Below are 13,281 nucleotides of genomic sequence, written 5' to 3' on the forward strand. Positions count from 1 at the left end.
CAACATCCAGTGACAGATCCCAGCTCCTGGCGTAGCCAGCCGTGGCTGGCGTCTGCCTGACAATCACTTTGTTAACGCATTTCAAGACTCGCCCCATACTTTGAGAAATCCTCCCCTCCCTACAAGAGGACACAAAGCAGAACCAGCCAGTTTGCATCTCCCAAGGCGTACCAGGGGGTCACTGGTGAATCCGAGCGCAGGAAGGGGTCTGCAAAACTGCAATTTGTAAATGCCTCAGTGGGAGAAGTTTCAGTCCCCCCTCCCCCTGCTTAGAGGATCTGTAGCGTCAGGGGCTTTGCACTCCAGTGGCCTGCTCCCAGTGTGCCTTGCACATCTGCTGAACTAAGGTAAAACCGGTCACTGCAGAGCTGTGATTTATATCACCAGGGTAAGGCGCTGCCGGAGAGGTCCCTCCCTGCTGCAGGAGGAACACGCGCTCACTCCTCTCTCCTCATGCATCCTGCCCTTGCAATCACTGCACAGTTGCAGAGGGGAAGCCTGTTGTGAGATTGCCACGGCTCCTCCTCCTCTTGCAGCATCCAGACACCCCAAGGCGTGCAGCTACTGTGCTACCCTGCAAAGGTGCTGGGCAGAATGGGCCAGGCATCTCTGCTGCAGTCCCTGCCACACGGTACCCCCTGACCTCAGTGCTCTGGAGCATCATAGGCAGCTTCACCTCGCACACATGCTAGCTGGGTGCTTGGGGTGCTCCACCAGAGCTGGCCAGCTAGCTGGGCTGCAAGAAGAGTTAACTTGGTTGAAGGCAGCAGAGGAATAAAAGGCCTTCCTTTCTCTGTTTGTCAGGCAACAGGTCACACGTGCTTGCAGACAGATCCCGAAGCCTGTCTCTGCTCTCACATTTCCTCTCTTCCTTTCCCTGACGCTTTTCTGACACATCTTCTTGTGCTCTTTGCTCAGCTTTCAAAGTAACACTCCTCCCCGCTTGTTCTCCTTCCCACTCCTTGTCACTGGAGTCCTGCTGCTGTCATCACACTCCCATCAGACTTCTCCTTTCAACTGTGCGTTTCCACGCTGTCTCTCCCAACTGTCACATACGCTTCTGGTTCAAACATCTGTTCCTCCCCCTCCCTGGGAAGTTACTCCAAAACATGCTGCATTCTGTCTGAATGGCAGGAAGGATAGATTTGGTTGTACACGTGGTTGTACACAACCATCCACGCTGCCAAGTGAACGGTTCCTCTTCTGCGATTTGGTCTCAACAATTCCCAGGGCTACAGGCTCCGTCCCTCCTTATTCTGCCAGGATGAAGAGCAAGAAGCCCGTTTCTCACATCCTACAGCCCGGTTGCTCACGGCTAACAGCCTCTGCTGCGCAGGGAAGCAAAGGAGAGGGACCGTCGCTACCCCACACAGAAGGGAGGTCTGCACGATCATTTTCTGTAACAGGGTAAATAGATGGCCCTGCAAGAACTACTCAGCCCTGTGGTGGTACGGGGAGTCCACGTGCTTCGCAGCACCAGCAAGGGACTGCCTATTTACAGGAGCACTGCGGCTACCCAGTGCCTAATAGCTAGTGTTGGCCAATGGTCTCAAAGGGCTCACGCCGCTGCATGACGAGACCCAGACCAGTGCTGAAGAGCTGCAGGGGTTGACCCAGGCAGTATGCCCAGCAAGATGTCACGCACAGTCTGTGAGCATCTTGGGGCTCGGTGGTGGGAGACATTTCTGCGTCTCTGCAGCTGGCCACAGGAGTCCTGCTGCCTGCACACCCAGCTCTGCTGGCAGCCCTCGAACCGCCCAGCCTCACTGACACCACGGGGAGGCACGGAGCGATCGTGGGGGGACAAACAGCTGGTCTCTGGCCTCCTCCTTGCTCTGTTCCCAGGCAGCAGCTGGTGGCAAGGTTGTGGTGCAGAAGCAGCACGCCTCAGCAGTATTACTGTCTCCATGCTTGGACAGACAGAAACCCAAAATCTAGCTCTGTGCAAAACCTCAGGGTAAAAAATTATATTCCAGTCCTTTGGTCCTTCCATCTTTCTCCAAAGCATTTGGTGTCACTTAGCAGAGACAGCGACTGGAGCTGCGTGGGGTCTCTGGTCACACTTCACCTGGTCATCTTCTGCTTCTAGGCAGAGGGAGGGCTGCAAGCCCACACCATACCTCCACCATCACACCAGCAGCAGCTCCTTCGACACCTCAGCTCAGCCATCCCTGCTGGCTGGGTACTGGTGGCCAGCATGCTCTCATTCACCAGGCACACCACATGCAAGCACCCGAGTCTGCTCCATACCCACAGCAAACCTCTTAACAAATGGTGCAGCTGGTCACAGACCACCTGAGTTAACACAGGTGAAGTTGTCGGTTCCTTTATTAGTGCAGTCACTGAGCGTCCCTCCTTTCATAGGGAAAATTGGTCTTTCATGGGCTTCGGGCATATCCCCAAACCAGGTGTCAGAACTTAGAGAAGAAGGTTCAGAGGGTTTTTGTTGCTGGTGGTAAGTTCTGCCCATAGCTGCAACCCCAGTAAAGAAACTAAAATGTAGTTTTTATTCTATTCCCTTTTCAGCTGCTTCTAAGTTTCTCAAACAGATTCCTATTCAGGGTGAAATGTTCAGTGCTTGGTCTCAGCTCAGAGATGATTTCTTTTATTTCCCCCTGCAGGAACTGTGAGCAAAATACTAAATGCAGTAGATTTGGAGTTTGGGGAGTGCAAGCAATCAGATATTTCCCCCTCGTTCCCTCTGATACCATATGTTCCAATTGGAAATTTTACACTTGCATACTGGTAACTCGTAAATGGTGGAGATGATAGACTTCAAATGTTCTCATTGAGAGGCAGAAAACAAACCCAGATTTAACCAAATAATTGGTTCAATACTGTTAAGATGAGTTTAAAGAATTCTGATAATGCTTTTCCCTTCCCTGCTGTCCCAGGAGGGACAAGTACACAAGTTTTATTTTAATCTATGTGTTATAATTTTAAGGATAGCTGACACAAGGTGGTCTTTGTTAAGATGTATCTATTTGCTTTGAAATCCAAAGAAGTTCAGCGCTTACTGGCTGCCAGAAATCACAGACCTATTATTCAAGGAACTTTTGAGCTCTGCTGTCAAAACCGTCAGAAGCCTGTAAGCTGAACAGCTCCCATTCAATGCATTTTTGTGCTCATTTGCAAACTGCAGTGGGATTGCTTGCAGCTTGATTCCCTTCAGCCCCAAACTCACTTAAAACTAAAGGCAGAGAACCCCAGTGTTCTTGTAACAGTGTGTTTGGGATCCCAGACTCCCAGAAGCAATGGCACCCTCATCATCCTCACCCACGATGTCAGCTAGGTCACCTTACATGTCACACACTTGGGTTTTTTTTACTTCAAAGTCACTCCTGCAAACTCCGTGCAAGCTTTGTGTAACCTGTTCATACTCCACATGTTGGTACAAATACAAAAGTTATAAGACACAGTCAAGGAACTTCAAGCACAGGACTTCCCAATCACGAGTGCTCAATCATTGTCAAGTCCCCGTACACACATGGATGGTTATACACATGACCTTTTCCAGGGGCAGGTTTACTAAGGGGATGTAGGGAGGCAATATCCCTCCATCCCTTCTCCCATTACCACTGCACAGCACAGAAGTCCTGCACGTGGCTGAGGAGCTACTGAGCAGCTGCCCAGCCCACCTTGCTCCCCCTGCTCCATCCATGGTCCTGTTTACAGCCAGGAGAGCCTCTACTGACAGCTCGCGTGCATTTAGCAACTCGGGCAGCGGATCACTACCAAAACAGACTAGCACATCGTAGCACAAAAAAAACCCCCAGCATACAAAATTACCCTGTTTGGACAAGGAAGTCTCATGACCTGAAGCTCACCAAACACAAGGGCTGGCAGACCGTTAAGGAAGCAGATGATGGCTCTCTTCCAATCCCGCTGACCAAAGTGACCCAGCAGCCACCTGGAACACAGCAAGAGATGAAACCTCTTTGGCAAGCAGCTCCCAGCCTGTCCTCTGCCTCCACAGCATCTGGCACAAGCTAGTTTCACATCTAGAGCTCTTGATCGCTTTCATCTCCCAGATAGTTATGTACCTTAATGATTCATGATTGTTACTCAAGTCCCACCTGCAAGCAATGAAGCCTCCACACCAGCCTGCTAACATTATGGGATAGCTGTGGGTTCACCTCCCCAGCCTCCTGGGAGCTACTTCGTGATGCCAGCCCCAGAGCACGGTGATTCTATTAAGTGCTATGGAATTAATATTGATTTATGCCAGTGGGAGGGAGAGAATAATCAAGTCCTGTGTCCTCACCTTCTGAGCTACTGGTGCTGCTCTGATGTTCTTCATACTTTGAAGTGCTTTATTCTGGTCAGGTTGGTAGAACTACTTTGCTTCTGTATCCTCAAGCTTCGGTCATTCTTTGCTGTAATTCCTTGCAGTGGCTTCTGGAAAGGTGTTTTTCTCCCTCCACTCCCCACAATAAATGAGTTTGTCACTTGAAATATACTGCCAATGTGTTACATGTCCCACAGTGTTTGTGGTTATATCAGAAGTGTTTGTTTATAGCACCATAATTCAGCAATATCTTGATTACAGGGGAGATGGTGTTGTAACTCACTGTGGCTAGAGAGAATATTATTTTTCTTTTCCTTTAATATAAAATGTTGATTTTCAGTCAATACACTGAAAGAAAAAAATGCAGTTGTTGCCCTAGTAACCAGCCGCCTTGTAAACCATAAGATGTTAGGAGCACAAGGTGTTAATTGTTCCAAGTGCTGCTTGTGGTCAGGGATAAAAGCTAGAATGGAAAGGATCATAAGAAACATCTGGGAAGATAACGACAGCTGGTCTCTGCTTGGAGAAAGCCTAGGCAACAGCAAGTAGAGAGGCAAGGTGAGGAGAAGTAACTGCCACCAGAAGAGCAGAATGAGCTGAACTGGGGCCACGGGTGAAAGCATCCCTGAGTGAAGCCTCCAAGAGCAGAATGCTTTGGGAACCTGGCAGGTTTGTGCCAGGTGTGCTCAGAGTTCAGCACCTCCACACCAGGCATAGCAGCTTCTCCTGTCACTGCTTGTTCCCTCCTGCAGACCAGACCCACCTTTGCTTCCCCTTCTGCTCCGTGCCATGGGGCTTCCATGCACTGTGCTCCAAGAGGCTCCTTCCCATGTGTTATTCAGCATGAATCGAGGCCTGTCCTGCAGAAGGTGACTCTCTGCAGAGCATTTCGCCCACTGCAGCAAGCCAGGACAGAGACCCTCCCTGTCACGTTACCACCCGTGTTGCAAGGCAGCTTCTTGCCCTGCTGAGCAGCTCTTGCTTTCAGGCTCCCGGCACAGCACCCAACACCCCCCTGGCCGCTCCTACCACGAGCGCCCTGGCCACGCTGCCTGCTGGCAGGTGGGAGCAGTGGATTGCCCAGAGGGCAGGCAGAACTCCACAAGGCATCTGTGTTGCTGCCCCAGCCTCATAGGAGAGGGAGCCCCTCAGCTCCAGCATGCTGGGGCTGGGAAAGCAGCAGCAGAAGGGCTCCTTCTGCAAGAGGCCTTTAAGGGAGAAAAGGCTGCATGAGGGCTTCTCCCCCATGTCTCTCCTTTCTCTAAGATGAAAGCAAGCTGGCAAGACAGCAGCCTCATGCTCTGCAGCATCTGCCACCTCTCCCTTCCCTCCCCCCCCGCTCCCAGCCCCTGCAAACCAGAGAGCAAACATGCATACTGCCAGATCTGGAGAAAAGTTTTCTACTTCAGTCCTCTTTAGCCATTTACCTGCTCTGGATGCCCACTGAACCTGCCAGTATCTCATTCCCGTAGGAAATAGAGGCAAGGAGCATAGAAAAAGCAGCATATTTATAAGCTAAGCCCCTCCCAGGGGCAGGGTTATGCTAATCAGGGAGCATGGTACATGGATTACATATACACTACAGCAACATATGGAGAGGAGGGCTGACATCCAGCATGCCCTGCCCTCACCGGCACGCATGGCTGGGGGCGTCCCACCACAGGTTGGCCACGGGCACTCGAGGGCAGAGGGGCAAGGCCAAGCTTCTGCTTTCTCCTGAAGAGTTTAAAAGGATGGAACACCAGGACTGGTGCCTCCTTGGGCTCCAGTGTCCACATTCCTGATGTCTCCTTAACTTCTGGGGGGAGCTTTTTCCCCCCGTTGTTTTTATTTACTCTTGATGTTTATCCTTGGTGACAAAGCCATATATCTCGGTGAGCCACACCACAAAGCTCTGTATGCAATCTGATGGTGTGTCATGCTGGTGATGAAGACTACATCGGGCTACACAGCCTTCATATAAAATTAGAGGTTTTTTTCTCTTGCTTCCCCTGCCACAGTTGCCTGTGATAATGCAGCCATGTCCATCTCAGCACAGCCTAACATAGACCTCTGCCACTGACCAGGGCTGGGATTTCTGCCATGCGTCCTTTACACTAAGAAAACACAGTCTGAGCAAATAAAGCTGAGAAATTGTGAGTTTTTCCAAGTGGAGAGTGCCTGGGCAGCACTTCACATAGCAGAGCTGCATTTAAACTGGGGTCTGTGGGTAAGACTGGAACATAAAGATGAATGACTTCGGTTGGGTAATTAGATAATAAAATTGAAGGCTCTGGAGTTTAGCCCAGGAATATAATCTAGTATACGTGGCTGCCTAGCCTTCTCTGTCTCCTGCTGCTAGCAGCACCACCTTAACCTGGCAAGGAGATCTACCCTTCGCATGGAGTCCAAAGACAGAAATGTGTTTGGGTAGCACAGCCTGTGTACTAGCACAAGATCGGAGGCACAGGACTGACCCTGCCCTCTGGCAGCCTCTCAGCAGCTCCAGGAGGGTTTGCAGGAGGTTCTGTGTTTGGTAGGAGCACAGGGCAGGTGTTTAGGGGCTGGCAACCCCGCTGGCAGCTCAGCTGAACACAGTGCAAGTCATCCCATGGACGGGTGCAAGGGGGAACCTCTGCGCAGGGGCCACCAGGCTCATGGTGGCTCAGAGATTCGTTTGGGCAGAGCCAGAGCTAACCCTCATGCATGCCTTGTTGTGCCAGTAAATATTAATGTGGCTGTGTAGGGGGTGGTGTTTAAGGATGGAAAGGGCATCACAGCCAACCTGAAAGCAAAACTGAGGTTTTTTTTCTGGAGCGACTGCTTTCCTACATTCAGCTTTCAAGTTGTTGCAGAACTGAAAAGGAAAGCAGAGGCCAGTTCTCTCTGACTTGGGAAATCCTTCAAAAATAAAGCAAACCCATTTTGAAAGGCAGACTTTGTCAGCTGCCCTATTTTTAGGATTGACTCCTACAGGTCCTTCCTTCAATGATAGCAGTTTTGCCTGAGCAATGACTAGGGACTGCAGGATTTAGGCTTTTAATAAAGCAATTGTGTAATTAAAAATAAATGGGTCTCTAGTGTCACTATTTAAAAGAAAAGAAAACTTAGATCAAATAAGGCATTTCTTTCTTTTTGGTTTAGTCTGCTTGGATCATGCAGAGCTTTAATGACGCAGTCACAAATGTTGTATTTAAAAGGCCTCTTAGTTGCTGAGAGGAGCCCCAGGAGAGGGCTATTAACTGGCCAAATTAGGCTATTTATTTTTGTGAGTTTTGCAAGTTTGAAAAAGAGAGGCACATTTTCACTTAGGAGAGTGATATTTCAAATAGGTCACAGGAAACTCTGGCAGGCGGGGAGCAAAGCAGAGCGTCAGTAGGAAAACATTAACCAGAGACATTTTGCAAGTGCAAGTCGACATTTGGGTTCCTAATGGCTTCTGAAGTCCATTCAAAAATCTTTCAGTGGATGTAAAATAGGGGCAAGGCACCGCAGCTGTGCAGGAGCCCTGGCCTAATCCCGAAAGCCTTTAAAACGGCAGAGCTGTGCCTGCGGGTGCTGCTGCAAGAGAACCCAGCGCTGTCAGCACAGCCGACAAGCTTGGCAGAAAGCATTTGAAGGAGATGGACTCTGCCTGTTGGTTAGGAGGTAGCTGGTGCTTGCACAGATGGCTGGTCAGTCTTGAAATTTCACTGCACCTTTCCTTCCTCCAGCTTTGATTTTGATTCTTCAGACAATCGATGGGCTTCGTTTTCCTCTCACATAATCACCGCCAGAGCAAATTGGGAACGACTTCGGTTAATCCCACGGTGCAAGCTGCACTCACACCTTAAGAATCAGGCCCAATACTTCTGCATGCCCGACGCTGGTTGGCAAAGGTCCCTCTGCACCACCTCAGTGGGCACGGCACGTGCTCAACAATGACGCACCATTTCCTCCCTTTCACATTTGCAAACAGAATCAATTAATTTAAAGTCTGCTCAGGAATGATTCGTGTGAAGTTACTCTGAAGGACTGGCTCACCTCCCATTGACTTCAGCAGCTCAGGACGATGCTGCTCAGGAGCCAGAGAAGCCCCTGGGGCAACGCTGGGCTGCCACTGGGTCCTGTCCTTGCTCCAGCAGGGCTGGGGTCCCTTGAGCTGCTGCCACACAAGCCACAGGAGCACCACTGCATCTACACGTGATGGAAAGGCTTTACAGGATCAGGATCAAGATGAGAAAATAAATGATATAATAAAATAATAAAAAGCAGCGTTCCTAGAAAGTGATGTCCGATGGGTTCCTCTGGATGGATTGTAAATCCACCAGTCATAAGAGTCATGAAACAAAAACAAAATTAAAGAAAAGATAACCACACACCTATTAGAGCGAACTTTCTCTTCCTCAAGGTTTTTTTTCCTATATAAACTGGCTAATTGAGGACTCAGAGGACCAGTAAGTCTGAGGCTATGACTGTTTGTCACATCAGTGTTTTGGGCAGTGACTAACACCTCTACCATAACTCCTTTCCTTGGCTGCGGCGGGCTGAGCTCTCAGTACCACGTTCTCCTCCTCTGAGTGACCGTGTGGAGTTGCAGGTGCTTTGTGCCCAGCATTTCCACGGGACTGCAAGTTTTTATGGCACAGACAAACCAGCATTTTATTGGACCAGAATGAAGGAGCTGGCACTGGAGTGAAGGGAGCTGAAAGGGAAATATGGAGCATGCAACTTTACCGAAAACCTTGTCAGCCAATACACAAAACATCCAACGGACTCGACCTGCTTTACTCTTCCTGTAATTGCTGTACTCTGTCCTACTGAGATAAACCAACCCATCCCACCCCACACAAACCCCAACCAAAACCAGGAGGGATTTCTGGCGTGGTGAGGCCATGGGGCGGACTGGGAACACCACTGCAGGCTCAGCCAGAGAAAACTGGGATAGAGTCAGTCCCGCCGGCTGTGCCACAGAGGAAACCCCTGCTCCGACCCATGTCACCGGTGGCATGTGACAGGGCAGGCATTAAAGCACACACTGTTTTGCAGAGGTGAGGAGGGAATTTATAGGGACAGGGAAAGGACAAACGTGTCGCTTGTCCATTTAGCATGAAAGGAGCTATAAATATTGTGATAATTGTCTCCAGGAACCCAGGACAACCTCTGCCCTGACTCGCAACCACACACTGTCCCTTTGGACTTTACTGAAGCTATTCAGGTTGCAAGTCACCATCTCAGATGGCTCAACTGGCTTGTTATTCCCATTAAAAATATCCTAGCAAAGGCAGCCCTTTCCAAGGAGGTACAGAAGCTGGCTCTCTGTCTCAGACAAACCTGCTGAAGCTCCAGTTTCACTTGTCACCCAGTTGTACAGCGCTGTTCTCCAGCTGGACCTTGTGTCTGCTCCAGTGTGGTAATGCCTCCAGATCTACTCTGTGTATTCGCTTAGCCTGGCAATATTTATTTAGCAGATAAAACTCCGAAGCTGCTCCTGTAGAGATAGTTTGCAATATATTAACAAGGCCATAATATTAGTTAAAAGCATTCCTTATGTGCCCCCAAATTTTTGGTGTAAAAGAAGCAGCAGATGCCAAAGGTCACAAGGCAAATCGAGTCCTTATGAGAAGTTAACCATTAGATAAAGAAAAAGGATGAGGGTGATCTGAGGGCACTGTAAACCACTCTTTCCCCCAGGACCTTGCAGCTCACAGCATGCTGTGTATAATAATGCTTAAAACAACTAAATAGGGGTCCAAGTCTGTCAAGACACAAAGAAATTATTCACCCTTTTCCCACAGATGGGCGCAAAGCAAACATCATAGTGCAGCCCCAGGACAAACAAACGTTTCTCGATCGATGCACCTGTATAAATGCTTGGCCCAGACGGGGCTCTCTGGAAGATCTGCAGGGATTTTGGGTCACTCTTGCTTTACCTGAAGCACCGGGTCCCCACCAAGGCACCTTGTCCTGCCGCTCCCCTCCTGGGCACAGCGCCGGGCAGCATCCTCCTCCCACAGCATCCCCCCAATGGCACCTCCTGGCCCCGCCGAGCCATGGGGCGAGGGGGGATGCCCATGGCCGCCGGGCTGCCTTCCCCAGGGAAGGGCAAAGACGTTCCCTGTGGCGGTGGGGGGCTGGCAATGCCCACTGCAGGAACCTCTCCTTGGCCTGTTTTCTTTTTGTCTCTGTTTCCCCATTCAGGAAAAAGCTTCTGTCACAACAGCTGCTGATTCATTTTCTGACTTGGTGCCGAGCATGCCAGACATAACATTCGTTTGCTGCCAAAGTGGTAAAAACAATGACTTACCAGCTCATTTTTCTTCAGTTGATTATGTTGGGGTGGGGGGGAGGGGAGAAAGAAGCTTTAATTAAAATTAGATAAGAAGGAGAATAAATCCACTAAGATGCAAAGAGCAATGCTCTGCAAGGCAGGAAAGGGGAGAGCATCCGAGGCTGTGTGGGCATACCCATCACCAAACAAAGAAAACCAGAGGGGTCCACGGTCAGTGGCGAGGGACTCTGTGGTCACTTGCTGCCCTTCACTGACTTCTCCTTCTTTCTATGCTTTCCACCTTTTAGGCGTCAACAGCTCCCCAGACCAGTAATTCTCAGATCTGATGGATGCCTTCGGAATGAGAGGAGAGAAGCTACCTGAAGATGTCTCCCATGAGGGCAGACAAGTATACTGGTCTTTGATCCTTCCCATCTTTCTTTCCTGACTTCTTCCTAGGATGAAGGAGTCCCACCATCAACATTTATTTGCTTCCTAAAACACTGACTAACAATTTGCCCAGTAGACAGAATCCACATCCAACCCATGTTTTGGAGGTCCTGAGAAAGCCTGAGATTTTGGCTTGCCCGTTAGACATTAGAGTCAAAAGAGCCAAGTCTGGACCTGATGAGTGAATCCTGACCTGTTAGACTCTCCCGTCTTTTTTTCCTCAGTATTTGACAGGGTGCTTTGGACACATGGGAATTAAGCTGATCCATATTTCCTGACCTCAGTCATACACCACAGGTCATATTTGGAAATAGCTCACCGGGTCGCTAACTCTCATGGCAAACATCCAAGTGAAGCTTAGATGCTAAGAAAACAATGACACACTTATCCTGACCACAGTACCGTCCTACCAATGTTTAGCAACAAATGAATTTCCTAACAGGCTGGCACATCTGCAAGCTACAGAGAAGAAACAGCACCCTGGCCCAGTTCTGCTGGCCAAAATGGATGCAGAACCATACTAACTCCTGCATTTAAGTTCTCTAATCTTTCCATGATGAGCTAGTGTAGAACACAGCACAGAGAAGTGCTGATCCCCCACCTGAAGGCTTCGGCTCCACTGTCTTCAAATAACAGCCAAACCAAGCTTCTGTCCTCCTCCAAGTGATTCATTCCCATGGGGCTTTTTCAGTTCTTATTTGGAGAGGAATGGGAATCAATCAGCTATGGTAGAACCATTGAAAGCCATTATCCCAACACTACCATTATCATCGAGCCCGATGATAAAGAAGAGACTAAGGCATTCAGAGCACCAGAGGCTACAAAAGAGATTTTTTAAAGCAGCTGAAAAACAGTCATTCCGCAGGTCTCTGGCTAACTGTGTGGTGAGATAATACGATTCAAACCAAGGACTCATCAAGGACTACTTATCTAATGCCTGGTAACCACTCCAAACACATGAGGAGGAAAAGTCTTACTTTTATACTTAGGAAGCTCTTGCATTCTTTTCTTTAAATGGTTATTTGCTCTCTTTACTTGAGGGCAATACAAAGAATGGCTATTTGGGAATGCAAAACCCAAGATCAAGAAGTCACTCTTGTTCACCAGAGAAAATGAAATAGACACTACAGAGCTTCTTAAGCGGGAATGAAGGATTTTCAAGAATATCAAATGAGGCACCTAGTTACCACCAAGAAGCCACCGAGAAAGCTGTCTACCTTCTTGGAATATTTTTGGAAATCCGCCTCATTATGTCAACCTCTACTCAGAACCAGAAGGGAATATTTTCACCACCGTCCTCTCACAGAATGGTGAAGAAGGAATCTAAGAGATCTCCTACGTGCTCCACTCTTCTCTCTGCTACACAACTAAACTACTTTTTGCTTAACTTGATCTACCCACATAATTTCACAAGGGCTTGTACACACTGTCCCTTGGATGACATTGCTAAATTACTTCACTATAGCAAAATATAAGTATTTAAGAAAATCTCTAACTCAACCAACCATGTTATGAGAACACCCACCATGAAAGATTTCTCCCTCCCATTACCTTTTGCTGATTCAGGTGCTACAGAATGCAATGCTGCACTGCAGAGCAATGCTCGTGTTGTGGATCAACATATCCGACCGTCCAGAGACAGCCTGCTCTTCTTGGCTTCAGCTGGACCTGTAGTTTCTCCGCACCTTTGCAAATTAAGCCTAGAAACTAACACATTAAATTGTATTGCTGCATAAGGACCTTCATTTCCAGGCTTTTATCTGCAGGAATGATATTGCCATTCTATACACTAGACCTGTTTTTGTAATACTATGGTTCATCAGAACTTTTTATGTTAATACCAAATCAGAAATAATACACATGTGATTCATAATAATCTAACTGAATGGCTGCACTGAATATATTGTAAGAAATTCTGGTTAGGAAAGAAACTCATTAAAGAAATAGTGACTACTATTATCCCACTGCATATATTGTTCTACTGGAAAGTTTCCTTGAGAAGTTTCTTTAATTAGCAATTTGATATTTTGAAATAGTGTGGTCTCCACCACACACAATTTGTAGAACAGACTTGGCTGGCAATACAGAGGAAAACAAGCAATCTTTTCAGAGTTTGCATCTCTAGGGCATATCTTGTCATTTTCTAGCTATTCAGCTGCTGTATATATGTGTATAACACGGTGACACTGTTCTTGTGGGATTTTGATTCTTAAAAGTTACATAGATAAAGAGCTTTTTATTGGAACAGAATATATTGTCTTTTTTTTTTTTTTTTTTTTTTTTTTAGCAAATCCACATAAAAATATTTGCATAA

General features: G+C 48.1%; 1 long non-coding RNA gene across 1 annotated transcript; it reads right to left on the bottom strand.

Moving 5' to 3' along the window:
- Nucleotides 1-7,568: 7,568 nt before the first annotated feature.
- Nucleotides 7,569-9,692, bottom strand: LOC114014751 (uncharacterized). Its single transcript, XR_003558391.2, has 2 exons — nucleotides 9,581-9,692; nucleotides 7,569-8,951 (listed from the first exon to the last, which is right to left on the bottom strand). It is a non-coding gene; the product is annotated as an uncharacterized LOC114014751 (long non-coding RNA).
- Between the last annotated feature and the right edge of the window lie 3,589 nt (nucleotides 9,693-13,281).

This window comes from Falco cherrug, chromosome 15, assembly GCF_023634085.1.
Source record: "Falco cherrug isolate bFalChe1 chromosome 15, bFalChe1.pri, whole genome shotgun sequence".
NCBI lineage: Eukaryota > Metazoa > Chordata > Aves > Falconiformes > Falconidae > Falco > Falco cherrug.